Source organism: Phyllobates terribilis, unplaced genomic scaffold (genome assembly GCF_046119375.1).
Source record: "Phyllobates terribilis strain yellow unplaced genomic scaffold, ASM4611937v1 Scaffold_370__1_contigs__length_1879735, whole genome shotgun sequence".
Taxonomy (NCBI): Eukaryota; Metazoa; Chordata; class Amphibia; order Anura; family Dendrobatidae; genus Phyllobates; species Phyllobates terribilis.
The window spans coordinates 28,474-42,640 of record NW_027363130.1 but is presented as its reverse complement, the minus strand read 5'-3'; positions in this window follow the sequence as shown (position 1 = coordinate 42,640).

Here is a 14,167-nt window from a genome sequence, read left to right as displayed (position 1 = left end):
GCTAGAAGGCCAAATATTTTTTCAGAGCTAGATGCAGACAAAAAATTATTTTGAATTTGCAGCGTGATGGAGGTCAGTATAGATGGACTAATAGAACAAAGTCCCACACACTGCTAGAAGGCCAAATATTTTTTCAGAGCTAGATGCAGAAAAAAATTATATTCAGTTTGCAACCTGATGGAGGTCAGTATAGATGGACTAATAAAACAAGTCCCACACACTGCTAGAAGCCCAAATATTTTTTCAGAGCTAGATGCAGAAAAAAATTATATTCAATTTGCAACCTGATGGAGGTCAGTATAGATGGACTAATAGAATGATGCTATGCCCAAAAGATTTTACTTCACTAGGTGCAGTAAAAAAATTGGTATTCTATACACAGGTGGTATATCTTGCAACACAGATAGGCTACTCCACTGACTAACACACTCTGCAATAGGCCAAAAAGGATTAGCTTTGCTAGATTCAGCCAAATGCTGTGAAAAAAACTTGCACAGCACTGGCACAGACCTGCCTGGCAAAAACTGATAGGAACTGATGTAACCTAGTCCTGAAAAGGACTGCAATTACAATTAGTCTTTACTCCCACAATCTATCTATTTAAGAGCACAGACCTGCCTGATAAAAGTCGTAGGAAATGCTGTAACCTAGTCCTTAAAAGGACTGCAATCACAACTATTCCCTACTCCCAAGCTATCTGTAGATTTGTGCGAAAATTGGCTTGAAATTAACAAGGTATAGCGCACATGTAGCACCCTGAGGATTCGGCTGCTACAGGGGTATTGCACCTCAACCCAGAGGTGTGGTATTCCACTCCCGGGTAAGGATGGAGTGTGGAGCTGAGCTCAGGAAGCTGCATGCACTACACACATCCCATTTCCGAGGAACAGACCAACGGTACTCCCACTTAGAAATGTGCAGGTACGACAGAGTCTGTTCCTGGCTGGAGTGGGAGGGGGGTGGTACATCCCAGTAGTGTAGGGGCAGATAGGGGGAGCAGCCTGGGTAAAGATAGGAGCTCATTGGGTGCTGGTCACCTGAGCTCACACATAGAGGGAGTATTTAAGGTGGGTACCATCTAAGATCAGGGTCAGTCAGTCAGTCAGCCACAGTCAGTCAGGCTGTAAGTCTTTGCAGAGGAAGAGAGCAGAAGAGCAGAGCAGCCCCAGGCCAAGAGAGAGGAGAAAGAAAGACCCAGAGGGGGAGAAAGAAGGAACTCTGAGAGCCCAAATACAATCACAGTGTGAAGAGTTGGCAACAGGGTACCGGATCCCAAACTGGTGGGGGCTACAACATACCTCAGCCAGAGACCGGAGGTCGTGGGCAGCATCTGCCACGGCCACCCACCATATCCACTCAGAAGGCAGACCACGCATAGGGTCAGGGAACCCAGAGGCAAGGGTTCGCCAACAGAAGGCCCGAGGGAGCCGGACTTAGGTGGATCCCTGGTGGGGAAGGCCAGAGACGAGGACAAGACAGAACGGGAGCTCAGAACCACGCTCCAGAACTACTTGGGGGTTGGCCGAGTCCAGGACCTGGTGGACGCAGCACGGCTCAGGTGGTCACTCAAGGCCGGAGTGACCGGAACATCTGCAGTAAGTAAAAACCCTGAACTGCACAACCCGACTCTGACTCTCATTACCATCATCCCTGCACTTCCACAACCACCATCCTCTGCACCTGACCCCCTGAGGCTATACCCCTCCCGTTGGGGGTTATACTACCTAAGCTGCACAAACACCATCAGCCTCAGCGGACCCTGCTGCAGCGGCGGCCGTAGTGACCGCAATTCAACGGGTGGCGTAGTCGACATAAAGAACTTTAGTAACATCAGTAAGGACTGCCACACACTGAGCTTGACACCCTGGGCACGGACCGGGTCACAGCCACTCGGAGACTACAACCCCCATCTGATCCGGCTCCGGGTATTCCCCTAAAGAATATGGCCCAGGGGGCGCGTCAACTTTGGCGTAGTCGGCAGGATCACGTGCCCGCAACACCCGGGTACTGCGTGCCTGAAGAAAAGAACAAGTTTACCTCAAAAAGAAGTCTCCTGCCGGTTCCGGAGGGTCCCCGCCATCGGACTCCGTCACAGATCGATTCCCGCCGGTTGTCCGCCATTAACAGCTTTTTCCCGCCATCTGCAGAGTTTCCCGCCACTGGGAGACGATTCCCGCCATTTCCAAAGGTTTCCCGCCTTGGAAGAGCGGACGCCATTATGGGCGTGCCAGAGGGTGGTAAGAGGCCGCCTCCCATCGTGGGCCAGGACCGAAAATGGCGCCAAAAGTGGAAACCGCCCCCACCAACAGAGACTGTGATGCTAGAGGTGTCTGTCAGCGTGAAAGAACTGCCCCTGGAGCTGACAATCACCAAGTGGCCCCGGGACCGCCCTCGAAGTGGGAGGACTGAGAAGAAGAGAGCAAAGATGGGTGTCGCCTGGAGCAGTCTGGAGAGAGCGCACCCGGAGACAAGAAGCCTGGAGCAGAGTCCAGAAAGAGCCTACCCGGAGATGGAGGGAGAGCCAGGCAGCACCGACCCAGTGGTCAGGAGCCTGATGCGGGCCGCCACTCCAGGCAGCACCGACCCAGTGGTCAGGAGCCTGTTGCCGGTCGCCACTCCAGAAGACCTGCTGGAGACAACGGGAGGAGAGCAGAGCAGCACCGACCCGTTGGTCAGGAGCCTGCTAGAAGCAACGACCCCACTAGGCTTAGTGGAGGTCTTGGCACAGCTCCCCCGAGATCGGGAGTGTGCACAGACTGCGCTGGAGGGCCTCGCACGGAGGATGGCCCGGGTGCAGCGAGAGACGTTAGCAGAATGGAGCCGTGAGATGGCCCAGCAGACAAGAACTCGTCAGCGGAGGCGGAGCACGCCACCCGAGACGAGGAGACAGACCGCCTCTGAGGATGGCGCAGGAGGACTGAAGGCCGGAGACGGCGCCGAGAAGGGAGCCGAACGAAAGGAGGCAGGTAAAGGGGACGTCACTACCCCGAGCCGGGAAACCGCGTGCCTGCCCCAGCTCCCCGTCGCAGAGCCCGAAGTACCCCCTGCCGTGCCCGTCGCTGCAACGTCACCGCCGCAGACTAGGCCTCAAACGGGAGCCGCGACCCCTGTGACGTCACACGCCTCGACCCCGAGCGTGACCAAGCAGGAAGTACCATCGGCCTGGTCGCAAGGCCTAGTACCCCCGGGCGCCGCAATACCAACAGCGCCCCCTACCTCCGCGGAGCCACCGGCCTGGTCGCAGGGCCAAGTAACACAGGGCGCCGCCGTTCTTACGGTGCCCTTTGCCTTTAGGGTGCCCCAAGCCTGGTCGCAAGGCCTGGTCGACCTGGGCGCCGCTACCATCAACGCGCCCTCAACATCTAGAGTGCCGCACCTGGGTGAAAATCTATTTGCCCAGCATACGTGCCCGAACGGGTCTGAAACTGAAACTGTCCACAAAGAAAGAGCAGGAGGACGCCGTCGTTGAGTACGGCAGAGTAGAGACTGTATATAGTTGCCCGTCGGGGCACAGTGAACTGTTGCTGCTAATATAGTCCCCGTTGGGACCAGAGAACTGAACTGTTAACCCGTGTGTCCCCATTCCCACTAACCGAGGACTGAGAGCGGTCATCCCTTTCCTAATACCTGGCCGAGGACTGAGAGCGGCCATATCCCTTTGTATATAGTTGCGCTTCCTAAAGCGCCCCCTACCGGTTTTATAGGAAACCATTTTCTTTAAGAGACTGTAGCACTTTACCCGGTCACAAGTTGCACCGTGACCGGAGGTACCAGAAACAAGAAAGTTTTTATGAAAAGTTTTATATGATGTTTTATTATGTTGTTTATGCAAAAATTGTATGTTTTGGATGTTGTTTATATCTTACAGCCCGAGGACGTGCTGTGATTTACCAGGGGGGAATGTAGCACCCTGAGGATTCGGCTGCTACAGGGGTATTGCACCTCAACCCAGAGGTGTGGTATTCCACTCCCGGGTAAGGATGGAGTGTGGAGCTGAGCTCAGGAAGCTGGTCACCTGAGCTCACACATAGAGGGAGTATTTAAGGTGGGTACCATCTAAGATCAGGGTCAGTCAGTCAGTCAGCCACAGTCAGTCAGGCTGTAAGTCTTTACAGAGGAAGAGAGCAGAAGAGCAGAGCAGCCCCAGGCCAAGAGAGAGGAGAAAGAAAGACCCAGAGGGGGAGAAAGAAGGAACTCTGAGAGCCCAAATACAATCACAGGGTGAAGAGTTGGCAACAGGGTACCGGATCCCAAACTGGTGGGGGCTACAACATACCTCAGCCAGAGACCGGAGGTCGTGGGCAGCATCTGCCACGGCCACCCACCATATCCACTCAGAAGGCAGACCACGCATAGGGTCAGGGAACCCAGAGGCAAGGGTTCGCCAACAGAAGGCCCGAGGGAGCCGGACTTAGGTGGATCCCTGGTGGGGAAGGCCAGAGACGAGGACAAGACAGAACGGGAGCTCAGAACCACGCTCCAGAACTACTTGGGGGTTGGCCGAGTCCAGGACCTGGTGGACGCAGCACGGCTCGGGTGGTCACTCAAGGCCGGAGTGACCGGAACATCTGCAGTAAGTAAAAACCCTGAACTGCACAACCCGACTCTGACTCTCATTACCATCATCCCTGCACTTCCACAACCACCATCCTCTGCACCTGACCCCCTGAGGCTATACCCCTCCCGTTGGGGGTTATACTACCTAAGCTGCACAAACACCATCAGCCTCAGCGGACCCTGCTGCAGCGGCGGCCGTAGTGACCGCAATTCAACGGGTGGCGTAGTCGACATAAAGAACTTTAGTAACATCAGTAAGGACTGCCACACACTGAGCTTGACACCCTGGGCACGGACCGGGTCACAGCCACTCGGAGACTACAACCCCCATCTGATCCGGCTCCGGGTATTCCCCTAAAGAATATGGCCCAGGGGGCGCGTCACACACAGCAACAGCGGTGCCGTCTAACACGCAGCTGCAGCAGTGAGAAAATGGTGGCGACGGGGAAAATGGCTTGGTCTTATAGGGCAAGGACATGTGACATACACTGCCAATGACACATGCCCTTGCTTGTGTGAAAAAAAGCACTTCGCTCCGTGTGTGCGCTGCTGATAGGCTGACAGACTGCACCTCCCCACTGTAAATGCGGGAAAGAGAAAAAAAAATGGAGATCTTCATTATTCCTGCAGAGATCCATCCCCTGCCCCTCCCCCCACCCCGCTGTACACTCAAACTGCGTATTAACATTAATTTTCATCATTACTGAGAAAAAATCCAGTTATGATTTTGGTGCACGAACAGTTATCGAACATAACCTCGAACAGCCGAATTTTTCTCAAATCGTTCGTGTTCGCCGAACGGCTCGAACACCGCCCAAAACAGCTCGAATTTGAGATTGGCGAACAGTTCGAGTAGAACAACGCTCATCTCTACTCTCCACTCTTCCTCCAGACTCTGGGACATTGATTTCCAAATAAAATGCAAAATTTACTTTCATCTGAAAACAACACGTTGGACCACTGAGCATGAGTCCAGGTCTTTTTCTCCTTGGCCCAGGTAAGACGCTTCTGGCGTTGTCTATTGGTCATGAGTGGCATGACACAAGGAATGCGACACTTGTAGCCCATGTCCTGGATACCTCTGTGTGTGGTGGCTCTTGAAGCAATGACTCCAGCAGCAGTCCACTCCTTGTGAATCTCCCCCACATTTTTGAATGGCCTTTTCTTAACAGTCATTTCAAGGCTGCGGTTATTCCGGTTGCTTGTGCACCTTTTCCTACCACACTTTTTCCTTCCACTCAACTTTCCATTAATATGCTTGGATACAGCACTCTATGAACATTGAACAGCCAGCTTCTTTAGCAATGACTTTTTGTGGCTTACCCTCCTTGAGTGTGTCAATGACTGCCTTCTGGACATCTGTCAAGTCAGCAGTCTTCCCCATGATTGTGGAGCCTACTGAAACAGACTAAGGGACATTTTATACGCTTAGGAAACCTTTGCAGGTGTTTTTTGTTAATTATTCTAATTTACTGAGATAATGACTTTTGTGTTTTCATTGGCTGTAAGCCATAATCATCAACATTAATAGAAATAAACGCTTGAAATAGATCACTCTGTTTGTAATGACTCTATATAATATATGAGTTTTACTTTTTGTATTGAAGAACTGAAATTAATTTACTTTTTGATGATATTCTAATTTTGTGAGAAGCACCTGTAGATGCAACCACAACCCCTTTTTGAAGTATAGGAATCGGTTCAGAATTATCTCCACCTCCAGGAAAACAGCGAGATAAGGCATCCGCCTTAATGCCCTTGTTCCCCAGCCTTTACGTGACAGTGACAAAAAAGTTAAACCTGGTAAAGAATAACGCCCATCTTGCTTGTCTGGGCGTTAGACGTTTTGCAGACCCTAGATATACAAGATTGAAATGTCCCCTCCAAAAAATGACGCCACTCCTCAAAAGCCCACTTAATTGCCAACAGTTCTCTGTTACCAATGTCATAATTTCTCTCAGCGGGCGACGTCATTTACCAGGACACGCACCCTGCAACAAAACAGCCCCCACCACCACTTCAGACGCGTCAACTTCTACAATGAATGGCTGAGTAACGTCAGGCCGTATGAGAATCGGCGCAGATGCAAAACACTCCTTTAGGGTATTAAATGTCTCCCTGGCTGGACTGAACCATTTAGAATAGTCTGTCCCTTTCCTGGTCATATCCGTCAGAGGTTTGGCTACTACAGAAAAGTTTTTGATGAACTTGCGGTAGTAGTTGGCGAAACCCAAAAACCTTTGTAACGCCTTTAAATCCTCAGGACGCTTCCAATCCAGTACCTCCTGAATTTTTGCCGGCTCCATGCGAAAACCGGTGGACGATAAAATATAACTCGACTTTGACTTCCGGTCAGGCCCTGACTGAGAGGCGATAAGAAGAAATAGCTCCGCAGCCCCGGCAGATTTCACCCCCTCAAAGCAGTAAAACCTGTTAAGAAAACATAGGATCAAAAGCACAGAACAGTGAGAAGCAGATTAACCAGCCGATGGAACGTTATCTCCTCCGCAGCAGTAAAACCCCGGTGAGTGGTATGACGGGAGATTCAGGAGATATCCAAAATGGCCACCAATGAAGATTCTCAGTGTGCCTTGCCCTTATCACAGAAGCCAAGAGGGGAGGAATTGTGTACAGACTCCCAGCAGGAGATGGGGGTGAGAGAAGATGGGAGAGGACAGAGAGGGTCTGGCCAGCTAATGGGAGAGATGCAGGCAGACTTCAGCAGTATAAACTACAAAGAACTTACTGAATCAGTAATCGAACACCTCACCCCACAGATAAGAGTTTCCCTTGAGAATGTAATGAAACAGACGCGATGGGTCTTAAAGAAGACATCTCACAACATGAAGTGAGAATAGAGGAGGCCGAAGGCAGAATTGGGCGCCTGGGGGATATAAATGAACAGGCTGATAAAGACATCAGTTTACTGCAGAAGCAAGTTCATATTTTGGTAGATCGCATTGAAGATCTTGAAAACAGATCACGTAGGAATAATTTAAGGGTCGTTGGACTCCCGGAGACTATCAAGCCCAGACAACTTCAGAGAATATTTGAAGATGATTTACCAGAGGCTCTGGGAATAACCTCTCACAGGAGGGTAGAAAGGGCGCACCGAATAGCCCCTCAAAGACCGAACAATACGCCAGAGACAAACCAGAGACCAAGGCAAGCAATAGCCAAGTACTTGGACTTTAACGATAAGGAAAACATTCTGCGAGCGTTTAGACGTCGAAGAGAGCCGTTAACTTTTCAAGGACACAAAATTATCATTTTCAATGACTATTCTGTGGAGGTTAATAAACGGCGCAGAATGTTCAGTGACTGTTGTTCCAGACTATTTAAAAATCATATACAGTTCCAATTACTGTACCCGGCCATATTGAAAGTAAGGCACACAGATGGCTCAACAAAAAGCTTTCAAAATCCGAAGGATGCAGAAGAGTACATATCGAAGCTGCTGAGGAAAAACGGACAAGATGAAACAGAGGTCGGAACATCGCCGAAGCAGGGGAGAAAAGCAGAACAAAGTACAGAGAGAGAAGAGGAATCCGAAAATTGGAGGATGAGCCCACAGACCCAAAGGCAAAGAACACCCAGACATCACAAGATAATCCAGGAAGTGGATATTGAAGCAGATAAGTAATACACTATGGAGGGGATAAAGCAGGGAGAAGGACACTTTAATGAGACTGGCGACCCAAGGACTCTCCTATTTGTAGTCACTTGAGGGGGTGACCACTTAAAGAACTTAGAGGTGGTTTAACGAAAGAAATATTGCCGGGGAGGAGCTTGTGGGGGAATAAGCCAGAAAAAGGAAGTCACAGAAAAATGCTATTGAGTGATTGTTTGTTGTTGGTTGTTAACTTGTTTTTTGTTCAAAGGGGAGACATGCAGGAACACAATGTAAGTCAGAGCAAAATTGTGATTATTTGGTGTGAGCAGCCAACATATAATCAAAAATGAAAATATCATAGTATGCACATTGTATCATGGGGTGTAAAGGGGCTTAGAGCCCCGACTAAAAGAATGATGGTTCTGCGACATGTAAAGAAACTAGAAGCAGATATTGCATTATTGCAGAAACGCATTTGAGAAATGAAGATATGTTTAGGATGAAAAGATTGTGGGTGGGAGAGGTGTATGGTTCAGAGGGGGTGGGAAGAAAGGCAGGTGTTCTCATATGGCTGCACAAAAATCTACCGTACAAAGTAATGCAGGTAGAACGGGATACAGATGGAAGGTACATAATGCTAAAGCTAGAAAGAAATGAGGAAGGAATTGGTGGAATCAATATATATGCGCCCAACACAGAGCAAAAAACTTTTTTTGAACAACTACGTTTTAAAACACAACAAAGAACATGATAGTAGGAGGAGATTACAACAACACACAGTCTATAGAGGAAGATCGACTGAGTCACGTGAGGACAAGAGGGGGAAAAGCTAGTGGGAAATCAACTCTATTGGCAGAGTTCATAGAGGACACAGATTTGTCGGATATTTGGAGGTTGGAATCACCCAATGAACGAGAATTTACACACTTTTCCCACCCACATCAAACTTGGTCTAGAATTGACTATATATTGGTGAGTAGAGGGCTACTAGACAGATGCAAAAAGTCAAAAATTGAGGAAATGGTGATTTCGGATCATGCGCCAATCTCTCTAAATTTAATTGAGCAATATCCAAGGGGAACGGACTACATATGGAGATTCCCATCGTTTCTTCTTGGAGACGAGCGGTTTAAAGTGATATTACAGCAATGGTGGGAGGAGTATTCTTACCACAATTCGGTGGATGGTCTGAAACCACAAACATACTGGGAAGCAGGAAAGGCGGTCCTGAGAGGGCAACTAATAGCGGATGTGCATACATTAAAAAAACCAACCAACACTAAATATGAGGAATTTAGTAGGAAATTAAGGGAGAAATGCTTGCACTTTCAACAACAAAAAACAGCTAAAATAGGGATGAATGGAGGGAGGCCAAAAGGGATTTTGACATATGGGCGGAAAAAAAAGAATTATTTAGAAAGACGCAAATGGAAATAGAGTTGAGGAGATTTGGAGATAAAGCAGGAAAGCTATTAGCAAACTTGGCAAAGGGCAAGAAGGGAAAGAGTAATATCTTAAAGCTTAAGACTAGAGAGGGTTTAAGGGTATGTGCACACGATGCAGAAATGAAGCAGAAAATTTCTGCATCTCCCTGGCAGAAAAAACGCATGCAGATTGTGCATGCAGATTGTGCATGCGTTTTTCCTGCAGAATACATGCGGATCCACATGCAGATTCACATGCGTTTCCGCATGCAGATTGACAAGCGCTTTCCAGGCGATGTGCATCACCTGGAAAGTGCTTGACAACTAGGTCACACTATATAAATCCATGCAAACAGCATGGATTTATATAGTGTGACCCGAGAGGGTGTATATACTTACCTCCGATGGCCCGCGCTGTCCTGCTCAATCTGTTCTCCCTCGCCGGCAACTTTGAATTGAAAGACCTGCCGACGTCAGCGTCACGTGACCCGTCACATGACTCTGACGTCAGATCAGGTCCTACAACTCACTGCAAGTGCCGGGAACCAAGCGGGAGCGCTGCGCGGGCCGACAGAAGGTAAGAATACATTATTTTTTATTTTATTCTTTTTTTACAGCTTTTTTAATGGTACCTGGGTGTGGATGAGACTCTCCTCTCCTCTACACCCGGGTACCATCCGCATATTAGAACGCGCCAATAACGCAAGTACAAATGCTGTCTTGCGGAATTGGCGCGTTCTAATGCAAGTCAATGGCGGCGAAATCGCCGCGTTTCCGCAAAATTAATTGACATGCTGCGGATTTTTGACCGCAGCGTTAACGCTGCGGAAAAATCCGCATCATGGGCACAGCACATGCGGATTTCCATTGGGGAACATTGCTTCCCTTCTACCATGCGTTTTTCATGCGTTTACGCAACTGCAAAAACGCCGCGGAAACGCATCAAATACGCATCGTGTGAACTCAGCCTAATGGTGGATAACCCTAGGGAAACAAACTCAACCCTGCGGGAGTATTATGCTAACTTATATTTAGAAGAGGCCAAGGGCACAAGTAGGGTGAGGACTTTCTAAAAAAAATGAACATACCTTGTGTCTCAGAGCCACAGTTAAATATGCTAAATGCTCCCATTACAGAGGGGGAAGTGAAGAGTACCATTGGGGGATTGCCAGCTGGAAAAGCACCTGGGCCGGATGGGTTCACGGGCGATTTTTATAAGGTCATGTCCCAACAAATAACCCCTACTTTGACTGCATGGTATAACGAATTGTTACAGGGGGGGGATCTGTTGGTGGGCACTAATGTGGCTCATATTAGCTTAATACCAAAAGAAGGGAAAAATGTGGAGGACCCAGCATCTTATAGACCTATATCCTTGATAAATCAAGATGTTAAAATAATATCCAAACTCATGGCAAACAGATTAGCAGAGATACTCCCAACATTAGTAACACCCGCACAGGTGGGCTTTGTGAAAGGTAGGAGTGCAGTTACAAATGTAAGACGTACATTGTTAGCCATAGATGCAATAAATAAAGAAGAAAACAGTCGAGGTAAGCCGGCTCTGGTTACACTAGACGCAGAGAAGGCCTTTGATAAGGTGAAGTGGAGCTGGGTAGGTCAAGTTTTGGACAAAATTGGGCTTGTGGGAAACTTCAGAAATGTTATAAAAGCCCTATATGCTAACCCCGCAGCAAGAATTCAAACCCCAGGTCATTTATCGGCAAATTTCCCTCTTGAAAAGGGAACACATCAGGGATGTCCTTTGTCCCCGCTAATGTTTGATCTGGCATTAGAACCCCTTGCGCGATACCTAGAACAACATGAAGTTTATGAAGGGATACCAATAGGGGGCATGAAGCTTAAGGCCTCGTATTTCGCAGACGATATCATACTTTACATGGCTGAGGTGGCAAGAGATCTGCCAGGGGTCCTGGATCTTATGGAAAATTTTGGTAGGTATTCGGGATTCACTCTAAATAAAAGCAAATGCGAAATTCTCCACTTAACAAATAGAGGCAGAAGCAGTATGGTGGAAAAGGAAATGTGCAGTATTCCAATATCCAAAACACATATAACATATCTGGGTATCAAGCTGGGGAGAAAACCAGAGTCGATATATAACTTAAACTTTCCTCCAGTCATCTCCAAAATTCAACAGGAATTAGAACGGTGGCAAAATTTGCCTTTGAGTCTATTGGGCAGGATTCACCTTTTAAAAATGATGAGTTTTCCGAAACTCATGTATCCACTGCAGACCATTCCTGTTCTCCTAAAACATGTAGATGTGCAGAAAGTATACTCGGCTATTAGGAAATTTATATGGAGAGGTCGAAGACCTCGTATAAAACTGAATACACTGATGGCTTCCAGGGAAGAGGGAGGGGTAAACTTGCCAGACATAAGAGGATATAATCTAGCGTGTATTTCCCGTCACATAGTAGATTGGTTTAAAGACACTAGTGGGTTCTCTGATACGGTCCTGGAAAAATCGTATGCGTACCCGTGGAACTTAGTCGCCTTATTACACACGCCACAAAGCCTAATGCCTAAAAAAATAAAAAACTCAATAGTGTATCGGGATACAATAGCTACATGGAAGGAACTTAGGAGAAAACTTAAATTCTCATGGAGAATATCGAGAGATTTACCCATATGGGGAAATCCTGTGTTCCAACAAATAGCAGAGAACAAACTATTTCAGGAATGGAGGGTGAGGGGGATCCATAAAATAGCTAATCTACTACATGAAGAAGAAAATAGGTGGCTGTGTAGGGAAGAGATAATATTAAAATTCAAGCCAAGTGAACAACAATTCCTACAATTCGGACAAATAAAAGGGACAATTATGACGCATTTGATAAATGTGAGTGAAGAGACGAGAAGGAATGCAATGGATAATCTATTATTTGACCGAACAGGTACATGCGATATATCCGCAATATACAGAAATCTGAAAGGCATCCTTGGAAAAATAGACATAGAGAAAACATTCAGATCCTGGGCCAAACAAATAGAGAGTGAGGAAATCGGGAAAAAAATGCTGGCGGGTTGGCAGGCAGTACGGAAAAACATCTTAAGTGAGGTTTGGAGAGACACACAATTTAGGATTTTGCACAGAGCTGTACTGGCCTTCAACATACCAGTATCTAGAACAATGAGGGATCGTCTGGTACATTGTCCAAAATACAAACTCGGAAAATCTGATCTGTTACATGGACTCTGGGGATGCCCTAAAGTACAGGAATTCTGGGAAGATATATGTAGCACCCAGAGGAAGATGGGGGATAACTCGGTACCCGGGCCTTTAGCCTGACCTTCAGGGATGTCGCGGTGGTCGGCCCAAAAAGGGTTTGATTTAGTAAAAATAATAGTTCGTGACGCCACCTGTGGCTTCTGGTGAGGATCACCAGCGCTGCGCAGTCCACTGAGGCTGATGATAGGGCAGCTTGATGGTATTGCTCTCCACAGGTAGAGCTGGGCCTCAGGGCAGTATAGGAATGGGGATGCAGGACAAAAAGACTACGCCGGGCCAGAGCAAGTACAGGGACGGACACGATAGTCACTTCAGTACCTTTTACTGGTGGAAATTCAGGCACTCCCCGGAGCACTGTAGGGTGAAGGGTGTATGTCCGGATCCTCCCCAATGAGCAGGTTTTGGGCCTCCTGGTTCTGGCTTCTGCGTAGTAAGTTTCTGACCTGCCTGGAGCTAGGCCTAACTTTGTCTCCGTCCTGTCATTCAAAATTTGTAATAAAACTAATAGAATTAAGAAGTATAAATAGAAATTAAATAAATTCATGAATATATTAAAAAGAGGTACTCTAGAAATAACTTATTAAAGAATCAATTGAATCTTAATATGACATAATTTTATACTTACACTCCATGATTTGATGAAATAACACATATCTTAGGGTATTTGACCCTCATTGCAAAACAGGAGTTCTAGTAAGCTAGGTAAAAAAAGGCTTTATTCTGTAAGTATAAGAGAAGCTTTCCACAGAGCTTCACTATTGGGAGGACATGTCTTCCTGCTATATCATTTTGTGGTAGGTGAGACGGAAGCAGGGGCGGACTGGCCCACCGGAGGATCGGGAAAACCCCAGTGGGCCCCGGGTCCCGATGGCCACACCCCTAAGCCCCACCCCCTACCCCCCTGGGACCTGTACAGAGAACAGAGGGCCCCCCCGGTTCGCTAATCATATCGGCAGCACTGCCGATATGATTAGTGATGGGCCCTCTGCAGCGGCAAAGCAGGGAGAGCGATCTCCCTGCTCTGCCTGCTGCTGCAGTGCCCCTCTGCCTCCTCTGCGCAGCGCAATACTGCCGGCGCGTGTGATGCGCCCCCTGGGCCTTGGGGACACCCGGAGCCGGGCCTTGTAGATGCTGGGGGTTGTAGTCACCGTGGCGGTGACCCGGTCCGTGACCCAGGGCGGTCAAACCAGGGTAGTAGTCTATGTGCACTAATGTCAATGTCCGACTACGCCACCTGTGGATTGCGGTTATTGGTAGTCCGCTGAGGCTGGTGGTATGTGCAGCTAGGTGATGTGACTCCCCACAGGTGGAGTGTAG